Source organism: Vanessa cardui, chromosome 5 (genome assembly GCF_905220365.1).
Source record: "Vanessa cardui chromosome 5, ilVanCard2.1, whole genome shotgun sequence".
Taxonomy (NCBI): Eukaryota; Metazoa; Arthropoda; class Insecta; order Lepidoptera; family Nymphalidae; genus Vanessa; species Vanessa cardui.
The window spans coordinates 5,038,728-5,054,044 of NC_061127.1; the positions used below are offsets into that span (position 1 = coordinate 5,038,728).

At 30.5% G+C, this 15,317-nt stretch overlaps 1 protein-coding gene across 5 annotated transcripts in view; it reads left to right on the plus strand.

The window, feature by feature from the left end:
- LOC124529793 (voltage-dependent T-type calcium channel subunit alpha-1G-like) overlaps positions 1-15,317 on the plus strand; it is a 144,029-nt gene that overhangs the window by 13,895 nt on the left and 114,817 nt on the right. For all 5 annotated transcript variants that reach the window (XM_047103708.1, XM_047103705.1, XM_047103710.1 and 2 more), the window contains exon 2: positions 5,785-5,885. The gene's annotated coding sequence lies outside the window, so the exon portion shown is untranslated. The remainder of the gene's footprint in view (positions 1-5,784; positions 5,886-15,317) is intronic.

Sequence of the window (15,317 nt, forward strand, 5' to 3'; positions counted from 1 at the left end):
ATAGCAATAGTATTGTGAATTTCAATTTAAAAGGTAAGATTGTGCGCCAAACTTAAATGAACAAAGGACATAACTTACTTCCCTATGGCAAATTGTTAATATTCTAACAACAGTAATGTGAATTGCAGTTATGACAGCTTATAATCAAGTGGCTCCATAGATATCATCATTTGCCAGTCAAACTAATTACTAAAAAAAAAAATCATTGTCTATGAGATTTTTATTACATTGGAGTATATGCCATTATATACATAGTAATGTATATAATGGCATATACTCCTCCATATTCTAATGAGGTATCTTTAAAGATTTTGCATATGGTGGCCAGTGCACGTGCTCTTTGAAAATACGGGTAAACTCTAATTCCTTACTCTCACAGTCCAATAAAATGGTAATCCGAGGCAAGGAAAGTTAGATCACTTACAGCATCATCGACTTTACTTTTGCTTCCTTGCTTTAGAGCGTGAATCTATCCCCTTCCAAGCTCGTGACGCTTACTAAATATTATCCGCAGTTGTTTACTCTTTCTACTAAGACAACGAGGGGGTTTATATGATATCAATACGTATTTGGGTGTAAAAACAAAATATAGCTCTCTTGTGTAAATTTTAAACGCATTTTGGCCCGTCACGAACATCATTCATCGAATGGGTCGACGTAAAAGGTTTAATGATTTGGAAATCTTTCTGATAATCTATCCCGGAGGTATGTTTTTATTCATGTAAACACGTGTCTTTTTCCCGTGTGCTAGATAACGTTTTGATTGGTGTTTTAAAAACATATGTAAATAAAAAAAATTAAAAATCCAATGAATTTTGAAATAGAACATAAAGGTTCCAAAATGATCAAGCACCAAGGAGTTCTCATATATTTAATTTATATGTATATTATAAAATTTGACTGTAAAGAAAAACTCGTAAGTCGTAATAATTGTATGGGGAAGGGTGGTAAAATCTCCAAAATGTACTCCTTAAGACGAGACGACAACTTCATCCAGTAGGATATTTATGGGCTTTGACTTTTAATGAAATACGTAATATCATCCTCTGGATTTGGATGCTCCTTACAGTCACTCTCAAAGTGTCAACGAACTCTTATTAAATTTGGTACAGAAATAAACATTAATTTAATGTTATATTTTTAAAAAAGTACCTAGTATCGATAAAAACACCAACTGATTTATTATTCCCCTAGCGTTTCAGAAAAGCTTTCTTTAAATATGTTAGATTTTTCCACAAACATTTCTTTTATATGATTCAGAAAAAGTAGGAATAAAAATAAGGCTTTTCTATGCTCAAATATTTCGGTATACACGTTTTTTTCGTACTTGGGATGAGGGTAACATTTACATTTCGGTTTCCATTCGCGTCAGCGCATACATACGACGCGTTTTTACCAATTGATATGACCTGAATGAAATGAAAGGCAATATGTGAGATATCCGGATTTTTATCATATTTCTACGAATGGTTGTGTGGTGGTATGATTCACTCAATGGTAGGGCTTTGTGTAAGCCTCTTGTGCCTCTGGCTAGGAACCACCTACACATCACCCATTTTACCGCGAAACAGCAATACTTAGTATATTTGTGTTCCGATTTGAAGGGTGAGTGAGCCAGTGTAAATTCAAGTAATATAAAATTATTTAACGGTAAGTAGTCGGAGAAGCGTGGTGAAATAAACTCTTAACCTTATACTAACGGAGACCTTAGTCCAGCTATAAATCATTTATAGGGAGGTTACTTTACTTGTTAGATGCAGTATGTTCTTGCTGTCCAATAAATACAAATCTAATTATTTATTATTAAGCTTGCATCTTCCTAGCGTTTGACGCTTCCCGGACTACATGTTCTATAAATAAAATTTTAACAAAAAGAAAAACCGACTTCAAACAAAACACTATATTAAAACAAATGAATATGCACGAAAAAGTAATAAAAATAATTGCGTATTCAACATATTTTTTAGAGTCTTCCTAAGTTAAATGAAATGAAAAATATTAGACTACTTGAAAGTCGATTAACGATTATATCATGTAATTATAGTTATTGGTATATTTGGAGCCGGTGTCAGCCACGGTGCCCTTGCCCCAACAATCAAAAGAAAGAAGCGATACGAGCAACTTGATTGATCCAGTATATTATTGTGTAAAAGGTAATTTGTAAAAAACATATTTGTTAAAGTATTCTCGTATTGTTTTTTGATAGATATACTGTAGGGTTTTATTGGCTGACACCGACTCCAAATATAACAATAATTATAACTACATGATATAATCGTTAATCGACTTTTAAGTAGTCTAATATTTTTCATTTCATTTAACTTAGGAAGACTCTAAAAAATATATTGAATACGCAATTATTTTTATTACTTTTTCGTGCATATTCATTTGTTTTAATATAGTGTTTTGTTTGAAGTCGGTTTTTCTTTTTGTTAAAATTTTATTTATTTTTTGATTTTAAGTGAAGCTGATGTTGACTAACTAATTTTTTTAAATATGGATAGATTAAGCGTTCCGTTTATATGAGTCAGAAACTACTTCGAGGACAATTTCAAAGGAAACTTGCGAATAAAGAAAAAATAGACTTTCGAAAATGCGGATTTAATACGTCACGCGGCGTAAACTACAAGGATCCCTCGAAAGAGCTGTAATCGAACTCAGCAAAAAAACTTTGAAAAAGACCAACTATATTTCGTACATCATATGACATCACATCACATACACAAAATTTGATTAAAGATAGTAAGAAATTCTGCCCCATATCGCACCCTAACTGCGAGCCGTATAGGAGTTCCATCACTACATAGTATAAAACAAAGTCGCTTTCTCTGTCCCTATATCTTTAAATCTACGCAACGGATTTTGATGCGGTTTTTTTTAAAAGATAGTGTGATTCAAGGGGAAGGTTTGTGTATATAATACATGAACAATATAGTAAAGAAACACTGATAATTTTAGAAGTTTGCGATGTGATGTCGTATATAAACAAATTCTGTAGTATATTTAGTATCAGTATTGCACCCGTGCGAAGCCGGGGTGGGTAGCTAGTTGATTATAATATTCGACTATGATTATTACATAAACATAACCACATTACGGAAGGTGACTCAAATATCCAAATAACCTATAAATAAAAGATTCGACCGAGTATCGCTAACGTGCTCCTCAGAATTGTTCCGTTCCCTTCCGTTCCGTTACTTTGTCATGGATCCTGTGCTCAGAACCTTACCAAACTTTCACCAAATTACCCTTGAAGTATATATTTTATAATAAAAAAAGAATTATCAAAATTGGTTAACGTGATTTTCAGTTATTCACCTATTTGTCGCGCATATACATAATGCAAATTTAAGACTTATGTCGTTTTCACATGGATACCATCATCGGAAAAAAAAATAAAAAAATGGGACCCCACGGGAAGCACTACCTTTCAAACAAAAAAAAAATTATCAAAATCGGTCCACCCAGTGAAAAGTTATGAGGTAACAAACATAAAAAAAAAAAAAAAAAAAAAAAAAACATACAGACGAATTGATAACCTCCTCCTTTTGGAAGTCGGTTGAAAATAGAACACAACCCTTTTTACTGATTACAAAACAAAATGCTATATAAGTCATTTATTTATTACCTGCAATTTGTACTTATATTTTGATTCTAACATTGTAATATTGATCTTGCAGTTTCAATTGTATTAAGCCCGGCTCACCGAACTCATTTAACTGGATCCGAGCGCACGAAACAGATACATCTGAGAATGCAATGATAAATCTCCACTTTGAAACACAAATACATATTGAATAAACTAAAGCGGAGTGGTGCTAATGGATAACATGATAACTAAAAGCTCGTTCACGTCACTACGTAAGCCCATAGTATGTTCAAGGTCGCTTCGGAGGATAATACACCGTAAATTTTTAACTAGCTCTTATTGATGGACGAATTATTTTATTTATTAAAAATTATAATGCAAACTCTTTTCGTATAAAAGTTATCAAAATATATATTTTTTTAAATGGTAACATCAAAGTCTTTGTTTTAAATAGTTTTATTTAGACTCACTAATAATTTATTATCATAACGTATGGAAATCGAGATATTCCAAGTAATGTATCAGACTTTTAGAAAAACGAAATCAAAATGTAAACAAAAATATCTTCTTTCATTAATTTACGTGTTATTAACTGTTTTAATCAAAGCAAGACAAAATATATTTAGTTATGAAAACCGACTCCAGAACTAACTGATTGGTATATATGAAAATATTTATATTAAATTTTAGTGTTAGAATTCATAGTGGAAAATATTTGAAGTCGGTTTTATTTTTAACGTATGTTCATCTATCTAAACGCTATAATGATGAACTATTTAGGTTACGCGTACATCATTATTTATTAAGAAATTCCCGATATCGTTAGTCAGTTCGATTTCGAGAACTTTTTCAAAATACATCGAGCGAATAACATAAGTAAATGATATGATTTATACTAACGTCATACAACTATACGTTAAGTTTGATGACATTTTATGTTGTGCGAGGTTTTTTTTAAAGTTCATTTACGTATTTCACTCAAATCTCAACTAATTGAACGCCCATTTTGAGCTTTGATCCAGTTAACAAATTAATACATTTTCTTAAAGTACAGTTATGTAGGTAAATTATTTTATTAAGTTCAATAAAAAAAAAGTTGTAATCCATCTCCAATCACAAATCATAATCGCGTCAGTTAAATAAACGCTTGATTTCCAATACGTTTATAAACTTGATAAATATTGTGTTCTTTCGCAAATGAAATCATATCAAATACACATTTATTGTATCATTAACATACTTGCACTGTAACGATTCCTTTAAAAAGAGTTTTATTTGAATACATTTAAATACTATTGATTGTTTGAACGTCCAATCAAATGAAACGCTACACGCTGTCGATTGGCAGAATGTATGTTTTTCGCACTATGCTTTTTGTACTAATGCAAATCCATATCATAAATTAAAATTGAGTGCTACAGAATAAATAATATTGATTTATTTCATTTTCAATATCTATGAATGAAACGAAACAGATTATACGCAAATAAAAATATCTGTCTCCGAATTAAAATCGTTATAAATGTTCTGTGTTAAATTTTTGAAGAAGGATCTTTTCTAATAAAAAATAATCTCCAACAATTTTGACTGCTCCTTTCTCCATAATTTATCATTAATAAAAAGGTAAAAAGGCAAGACAATCTCGAAAATAAAGCTAATCTTGAGTAAAAATTTAGACGTTACTTCTGATTTTTATTTATGTTAAAATCTTTGTTAGCAGAATACAACATGCTCCTTTTTCTTGAATAATTGATTTTCTCATTACGGCTGGAACAATCCTGTAGATACAAAGAGAATTCTTTACACGGGCATGAGATTAGCTAAATTATGATGGAGTAGTGGATTTGTGGTCTAATTTTGTATTCTTATTTGTTTTCAGTTGATCTCATTTAATAAGTTAGTAATTTTCTATTGAAATTATCGTAAATTATTCTCGTATTTTCTCTTTGTTTTTTATGAATTATAACTCGACCAAATAAAAGATAACCCTTCTTGCTTTGAATACAATTTAAACACCTTCTTTTAATTTTTTAACTACTAAATCGCCCTTGCTCTCGTTCTTTAAATAAATAATAAAAATACTAATTGTTCGATACAACTTTTTGCCCTATTTTAAACTTACTTTTTAATACAATATTGTATAGGTTTATTTTTAGTCTGTTGCATAAAATAATATTATTTTTTCTCTGTTACAGATATCCGTGTTCTGTGGTCGTAAAATAGTCTGGTTAATACTAGACAATTACAGTGAAGTGTTTGATATATTTAGTCTTCTATTCCTTCCACTAAATTAAAGGTAAGTTCTGTTATCCATAAAAAGCAAGATACCATTCAGTTAAAATAGTACTAATACATTTTCTTTTATACCCGTATAATTGTTTTATTAACTAGATATTAAATAATCATAAATAATATCTAAAATTGTAAAGATATACGTAAAAACATATATTTTCACACCATCATTCAAAATCTTAAAATATTTATAATATTTAAGAAACATTTTTATTACGAAGTCAAAAAGGGATGTTCTCTGAACACATTATTAAACGTAAACCGCTTTACCTTAATTACGTGTAAACTAAGGGCTTTACCCCATTAATGCGATTACGATCGTTCGTGTCGTGAATGGGGCGGCGCGCCAACAAAAGTGTATTGTCAACTTTATAATCGCTACGGAACCGCAAGATAAGGCCTGACGATAGCGGGGGCTGTCCTATTTTACACGCGACGAGTGAATTGTAAACGTGTCTTGACTAAAGCTGGTTATAGACTATCCTACGATGCAAACAAACGGACTTTCGTGTAATCAAAGCCTTAGTATACAAAAAATATCTTAGATCGCTATAGAACCGCAAGATAGCATGATAACGACGTTGTCTGTCCCAGTTTACACTCGCCGGAAACGGAACCGTGAAGGTTTGTTGTTTAAAACGGGCCACAGACTATCTTACTTATTTATTTATAAGGTAAAAGTGAGTTATAGTCGAATAAATTTGTTGATAAAATAAACCTCAAAAGCTTTCTACCATATATCATATTATATTTAAAGCTATATTTCTTTGAAAACGATGACAATGCAATTTTAAAGGACAACCTTAAGGTTTAATATATAACGTATAAATAAGCTTAAGCAAGCTTACTCATTTTCATGGCAATTATTCACATGCGTCGAAGCAATATATTCAAATGAAAGTAAATATTAGATTGTGCACTGATTATTATTTTCTTACTAGAATAATTTACAGAACGTTTGAATAATGAATTTATATGGACACTTCTGATTTAAAAAATCAGTCGTATTTTTTTCGTGTAGTTATTAAAAATATTATTGCTATTAAATGTTTATTATTTTTGTGACTATGTCATAAAAAAACGCTGCGATATTAATGAGAATTTAACCTTTATGCGTCTTCTTAATTGAAATATATAAAGGAACGTCTATGGCAGGCTTTATTTCAACGCCGACATTTAGCGGTGTATTGTGAAGCTTTCTTGGCTAAATGAATGTGTTGTACTCTGAAGCAGATGCTTGGCAAGACCGTGAATAATGCGCAAAATTCTCAAAACAGTCGGTCGAGATCGTAAATCGTTGGATGAGTAAAGATAACGTTTACACCAGATATTTCGTCGTAAATATGTAGGAACTATTTTCACAATGATATATTTTTTTAAATTTTAGAATACACTCTATTTTCCCAATTGCATTTTTTAAAATATTTCGTTCTTTTTTTGAATATCATGAAACTGAGTTACGTAAAAAATCCCATATTAGTTTTCTTTTGATAAAAGTTTTTACATAAATTTGTTACATAGGCTATACATAATACGCTTTGTTAATATAGATTAAAATATATGATATTAATCTGATATTGTTCATTAAAGTTTTAAAACTTTACGTAAAATTTTTTTTAAGCTATTAATTTTTATACAACAAGGCGTTCATGGAAATTTTTAAATCAAAACAAGAGGATGAATCAGGTTTTATTTCTGTGTCGAGTATGCATGATACACGTCCCAATGTTGTGCAAGGGTCTTAAGGAAATGCTAAGCTTACTCCATGCTTCAATGAAGGTTTGTGGATTTGCCGGATTTTCATTCAATACATAGAGGTTTACTCACAATGTTATCCTTCTCAGCCAATGAGAAAAATATTTACAAATTAAACCCGCAATCTTCGGTTAATATTCCTAACTGTTACATCCAAATGTTCATTCGAAGACTGAAATTAAAAAAGGCCGTTTCGTCGAAAGTGAAATTCTAATTTACGTTACGCTGACTTGTAACTGTTGTTAACTTACCCACTTAACTTTTTATGAAAAAAACTTATGCATGTTGGAATTACTACAAGTTGCTTAAGTTCATTTGAATTGTGCAGCAAAATGTTTAATTTTCTAAACTAGTATGTAGATTTAATGTTATGTTAAGAAAAAAAACGCAATTTATTCGGAAAAACAAATCTTCGAATAATATTAGTATATAAATAGCTAAAGAAAAAACAGTTCTGGGGTGCGATTCTGTGAGAATTCACTTTCCAACTCACTCGTGAAATGTTGACAATCGACCTAGAGTGATACCATCCTTAAAACGTGTATCTTAACACTTATAGAATTATTATTGTCTATGCCGCATATGACAGTTTAATATTTCACGTTCGTGGTATGAGTTTCGAGTTTCTCGTTAGAGAAAACCTTAGCTGGTTTTTTTAATTTTTGTTAGGTTAATATTGACGAGCTAACCATAAAACGTAAATAAAAATTGAATTTATTATTATGGAAATTCAAGCACTCTTGATAATAGATGAGGTGTACAGTTAAAGTCATTTTGAAAGCTGTACTACAAATCCTTTACAACTTTTCTTATCACTTCTAACTAGAAAGTTGAATAATTAAACATAAGTTTATATTCTAACGTGAGTATCACAGAGATAGAGAAGAAAATATTATTTCTTGAATGGAAATTTCAACTTTCAACTCACTAACATTGGATTTGATTTCTACTAAGTCGAAACAGGCAGTTACCAATACGATGATTAAAATGTATTGAATGGTCACAATAAAAAAACAATAGTTCCACAATACCTCAGAGCTATTTCAGGAACATAGCAAACACGCTTCCAAGAATTTATAAATGCGTTTGAAATCCGGAAACATGAAAGTAATACATAAATTATAGACATTGACTAAAACCACAGATTATAGATTTTTCATCGACCCAGTCGTAATCAAGATTACACACGAGATTTGAAACTGTTGATGCATTGTAATAATTCGATATATTATGTGCTGTATTATTTTCGTACATTTATATTAAAGCTCTATAAAAAACCACAACATATTCAAAATTCTATATTAAATATTAAAGAATATGAATTATTAATTCATTTATACTGTACTTTAAATAAATAAAATACTAATAATATCAGAGAGAATGTATTATAAAAGTGCTCCCCTTTGGTTAAAATCAATATCATGAAATTTCGTATTTCGAACAGATTTTTTCATTATATTTTATTTATAATTCTAAAGCCAAATAAAAAAAGACATCTGGTATACGGTATTAAACTGTCTTTCTATAATTACATGACTTATGCTAATGACTATTTCAGTACACATATATCACTGAAAGAGTCATTAGCAAGATTAGTTTTTATCCAAGATACTTTAGTACTTGTGGTCTAAAACGTAACAGTGCTGGTCTAAGGTCTACTTACGTGCCGGTCGGTTATAAATGTGGAAGTATTTTATCATTGAAATTAGATACATACATGTTTGCATGGGATTCTTTAACCGTTGAGTATAATATGAATTAGATACACAAGTTAAGCATATAGAAATTCAGTGGTGCTTCCGTGGGTTTAAACGCCTAATCAGTTACAGTGGACCTAACCACTGGCCATCTATCCTTTTTTTAAAAAAAAAACCAGTTTCATAGCGTCATTGATTTCATTGCGTTATTTCCATCTGATGTTTTTTTTATATACATAATATGCAAAATCTGAAACTGGTTAAATATGTGATATATAATATATGAAATACTGAAGAAGGCTGAGAGGAGTATTTCATTTAGCTGCAAGTTGAATCTTCGATATAGAAATGAATAGTCTATAAATATATTTAAGTGTTGTGTTCACCTTTGAATCGTTAATGATGTTCAACAAAATTAATTATTTAACCGCATTGTCTGAACCAATTTTCCATTGTATAAATCAACTTCGTAGAAACTTTAATTCTTTGCATTAATTGTATTTCTTTGAAATGTTTTAATTTATCTATAAGATTTTCTAATCAAATCATTCAACGAACAATTACTGATATGCTTCATCAAAATATTAATGTACTCAAACAATACATTTATAAACATAATTTAGATTGAGACAATTAATGGGCCAAAAGGTGGAAAGTGGCACCACTGACTAGACGTTGACACTGTACTGATAACTGATATTGCACCAAACTTTGAACTAACATTATGTGCTTGGCTCATCAATCGTTCAAATTAGATCACACCAATATGAACTGTTGATGTTTGGCTTTTGTATATAGTAAGTTTAGTATAATGTAGTAAGAGCCAAGATGGTCCAGTGGTTAGAACGCGTGCATCTTAACCGATGTTCAAACCCAGTCCAGAACTACATGTGCTTAAATTGTTTTTATAATTCGTCTCATGCTCGCAGCGAAGGAAAACATCTTGAGAAAACCTGCAAGTGTCTAATATCATAGACATTCTGCCACGTGTGTATTCCACAAACCCGCATTGGAACAGCGTGGTGGCATATGTTCCAAACCTTCTCCTCAAAAGGGAGAGCCTTAGCCCAGTAGTGGGAAATCTACAGGCTTTTCTTGCATATGGCGATTGTGCAACTGATGTTTGAATGCTAGCAGGAATTTCCCTGTTGAATATCAGTTCCGATTTCCATCACAATAAGTCCGTACGTTTGAAAATCGATTCAATGTAATTCCAAAAGTCATTTATGATTGACTGACATGACATAAGTATAACCATGTATCTCAAACTCCAGAGCACTCAGATGGGAACGATTCTAATTTCGGACCGGAGAAACAGATCATACTGAGATCAAAACAAGTTTAGGATTGGAATTTCGCATCGGAAATCTTATTTAGAACACTATGCGCTTGTATTATCAGCGCTCTACTCACGGCGTCTAAATATATTATATACAGCTAGTGTTCGTACAGTGCTCGAAATACGATCATAGCGATTATTTGGATTTAAAAAAAATACATGATTCGAACATTTTTTTGTTTTTTTTTTTTTTATAACACCAGAGGTCCTTATTAGTTCAGGTATTAACCTTTAGTTACAAACAAAATTAATCAAAATGAAAATATATTTTGAAATGAAATTAATTTAATTAAATGTTAAAGCACAGCTAATCCGCCATAATCTACTGGTTTGGAAAGTAGATTTTAACGAGAAGAAACAGAAAGAAACGGCAGGAATCGGATAAACGCAGGAGAAAATACTGAACCATTTTATTTACATATAGATTATGTACAGATAGGTCAGGCTAGAAGGAGGTTTACATTCAATTTAATACTGTATCGTAAATAATACTAAAATGTAAGCACTACAATCTCTTCTTTATATAAATTTATAAAAAAGTTAACTCTAAAAATTAACGAGTACATTAAAGCCTTTTAATGTACTTAAATGTGAAAATTATTTTCTAAAAATAATTTCAAGTATTCAAAAAACTTGTTAATGCCGAATGTCTTAAAATTTTCATCGCTATCTACAATAATACAAATATAAATAAACATCCCACGCTTTTTTACTTTAATTAAAGTTATATTTTAGTTGATTAAATTTTGTAAAATAAATATTTTATTTACGAAAATTGCGATTTTTTTATATGTTAAAATAAATTATTGTTTTAAATAAATTTGCGACTCTAAACTAATTATTTTTTACTATCGATGTGATTAACCTTCCCTTAGTAAGTTTTTTCTTGACAATTTTCCATTAATACCTACAGTATTTTTTTTAACTTTGTACAACTTTCATATCGGTTTTATGTTTTACAATAGATTTATTTGTACAATGTATTTTGTTTGATATTATTTTTTTATCCTTTTTTGTTTTCACATTGTGTAGTGTGTTAGCATGTAAGAATTATGTATTTTGTAATATTTTTAAGATCTGATAATTATTGTCTTATACATATGCTTCCTAAATAAAAAAAATCAAATAACTATGTAAAAAAGTTTACTTTTAAAAATCCGTCCATATTTCGACAATCTATTTCAATTACGTCCAAAGTAAATTTAGATTTCGTTTTTTTTTTTTTTAATTCCAATTTTATATAGACATATGCGTGTATCACATGTATGCATGTTACAAAATAATTAACCTATAAAAATACACCTACGATATCATTATATTGATAGTGATAATAGCTATACAATATGTAGACTCATTAAATTCACGCAAATTTGAAATCCAATTGTGTATATTACTAGCAATCCACCCTGGCTTCGCATGGGTACTTGATAGGTATGTATCATTATGACCAAATTACATAAAAAGAATTAACAACATTAAATGCTTAAATATATATATACAAATATGAACTAAAACTAGTTACTGTATAAATCTTGACCGTGGAATGGTGGCAAGAATGCTAGCAGCATTTCCCCGTTGAATCGCAATTCCGATCCTCTGGGCAAAAAACGAACCAGCCCTCCTAATTAATTACATAAAATCATTATAAATTGTAGCCTAATTGTATGTATATTCTGATGTATAATCTATATTACTGAAAAATTCCATTCCAGTATGTGTCCAACTTTGCAAAGGTACTCCTCCTATAATGAAGGTTATAATCAGGATTTTAATCTCAAATCTTATAATATAATGAGTTACGAACCTTTGCGCGAGCGTTTATTTCAATTTTATCTCTGAAATTTCAACGAATGTAAAATTATTTTCTAGATTTATTATATGCTAAAATAGTTTCTTCGTAATATATTTCATTACTATTCATATACACTAATTATATATATATATATATGCATATATAATATCATCTGTATGCATTCCATCGTCACGATAGTCTGTATTAATTATAATTTTACAGAAGTCAAAACTTTTTGAAAAAATTGACTAAAATGTAAGAATAAGTTCAATATTCAACTTTAAAAAATATTTCAAATATATTTTTAAATCTATATTGACTGATGCAAAATAAAAAACAACTACAAAATTTTGACTGTATGAACGCTTCAAATGAAAGCTTAACAATGTTCAATATCAATGAAATTGAGATGACTGGGAAATACGTAGGATACCTGCGTTACACAGAACCAAACGATGAAATATCAATTCGCGGACACACAAACAAAATATACCCGAACATCATACATAAATATATAAACATTTTAGTAGAAAAAATTAAACGTTCGATAAAAATTATTAATTTTCTTTAGGTCAGTCATTCTAGTTTTAATAACTGACGTGACTTACAAAAGGCTATTTGATTGGTTTTAAACATTCCATATTTAAATAACGCGCGAAAACGCTACTTGGACAATATGGCGCTGCAATAGGGTCGGTGACGTTTCTTGCCTATATTTTAATCTGTGGTACATATTTTCGCAAGGTTAACGAGCAAGTGACTTCATCATAAGCCTGGCCAATCAGGAGTGCCGTTTTGTGCTACGTGCCAAACGTTTAAAAAAATATATTCATGGATTTTTGAATATTTTTTTTTTATTAAGTTTCATTGATAAATAATCATTTCTAAAATTAAATATACAATACTGATTACAATCATTGACACTCTATTTTTCTCATTGTCAAATAGCCTTAAATAGGCTACGCATCTAATAGCTTCGATCGTGATAAATGTACGTTAAAAGTCACCCCACTAATCATGAAACTGAAAAACAATTTCTACGACATACGAATTACTTGACAATTATCCAATACGATTCGGGGGTCGCATTTAGTACGTGATGGTATTATGTCAGGTACATTCACGCAGCTGTCGATAACAACTGTACAGATTTTCAACTCAATCGGTTGAATCACGCGAACATACATAATACAAATAAAACAACTACTACTTTATTAACAATTTATCAGATTGACGAATAAATGTACTATGCAATAAAACCTTTTTTAATTATCCTATATACAGCCAGTAAGCACATCATTACACTTTTGTTGTAAATTTACCATGCGAGTAATTGTTATCAGTATAAATAGAACGTGTGCACGTAAAAGGGAAAAGTAATAAATAATAAATATATAAATATGGGATAACATCACATACATTACTCTGATCCCAATGTAAGTAGCTAAAGCACTTACGTTATGGAAAATCAGGAGTAACGATGGTACCACAAACACCCAAACCTAAGACAAAATAGAAAACTAATGATCATCTGTATCGACTCGGCCGGGAATCGGACCCGGTACCTCTGAGTGGCGTACCCATGAAAACCGGTGTACACTCTACTCGACCACGGAGGTCGTCAAAAAAAGTCACTATTACTTACTTTCCAACAGGTTGGTAGACCAGACAGTCCATTTGCCTGTCCGTCCCTCCCTCTAGCATAAAAAAAACAATTAGAAGTTAAAATTAATACAAAAAATATATATGTAATCAAAAAGACTAAGCTTGGTAAAAATCTAAAACGTTAATTATCATTTACAGTACTTGTTTTAATTTGTAGAGCGACATGGTCGTTTGAGAGACAAAGCGCAAAACTGTGTCGTACGTATTAAAAACAAAGTTTTTTTATGATGAGTTTTAAAATTTCAAAGTGAAACCACAATGTTCATTATTCAGGTTATTAATAACGCCAGATGACCATTAAAACAAAATTTTATTATCCACTAAATATCATTATTAATCAATGAGTTGGTCTATGTTAATACTAGGATTTTTTATTTATTTCCGTCCATATAAGAGTGGATAATAAACAAAAAAGTTCATATCTGACCGCCTCCGCATCCAATAAATAAGACCAGTATCACACTAGCAGCTGTATCCACAGAGCTATGGACTGTACATGACTAAAAAGAGATCTGTTCATATAAACGCCATACATTCATAAACTGAACTATTACTATAAGCTTCGAAACAGCTGTGTGATACGAGTCTTATTCAGAGCGTGGCTTATAAAGGACGGTTCGGATTTGTACCAGATTTACTTTTCGAATTTCTCTCTTGAGGGATCAAAAATCTCAATGCTAGGTCAAGACAATCTTATATTGGGCTTACAAAATTCAATACTTCGTACACATCTTGGTTTGATCCATGTGCTTTCCAATCTTTGACCTCTACGCAGAATAACTGTATTATGATCTATGCATATAATATCATTGGAGTGTCTGTTTGTAATATTAAAATAACCCATTTTTTCACTGTACATATACCAAAATAACATTTTTTACAATTTTTGTCGGTCTGTCTGTCTGTTTGATCCGGCTAATCTCTGGAACGGCTGGACCGATTTTGACGGTATTTTCACTAGCAGATAATTGATATAATAGGGAGCAACTTAGGCTACAATATCTTTTTTTTTTAAATTTAAACTCGTAGCAACTTGTTAACAATAATAATCGCCTCTAAATGTTCCATTTTTGAGCAGAATTTCTTAATCTCTTTAAACGAGACTTTGTAATTTCTTCATTACCGATCGATAGATACAAATGTGGCAATTTTTCATCCGACACTTGAACGTTTTCTCGTGATGTTTTC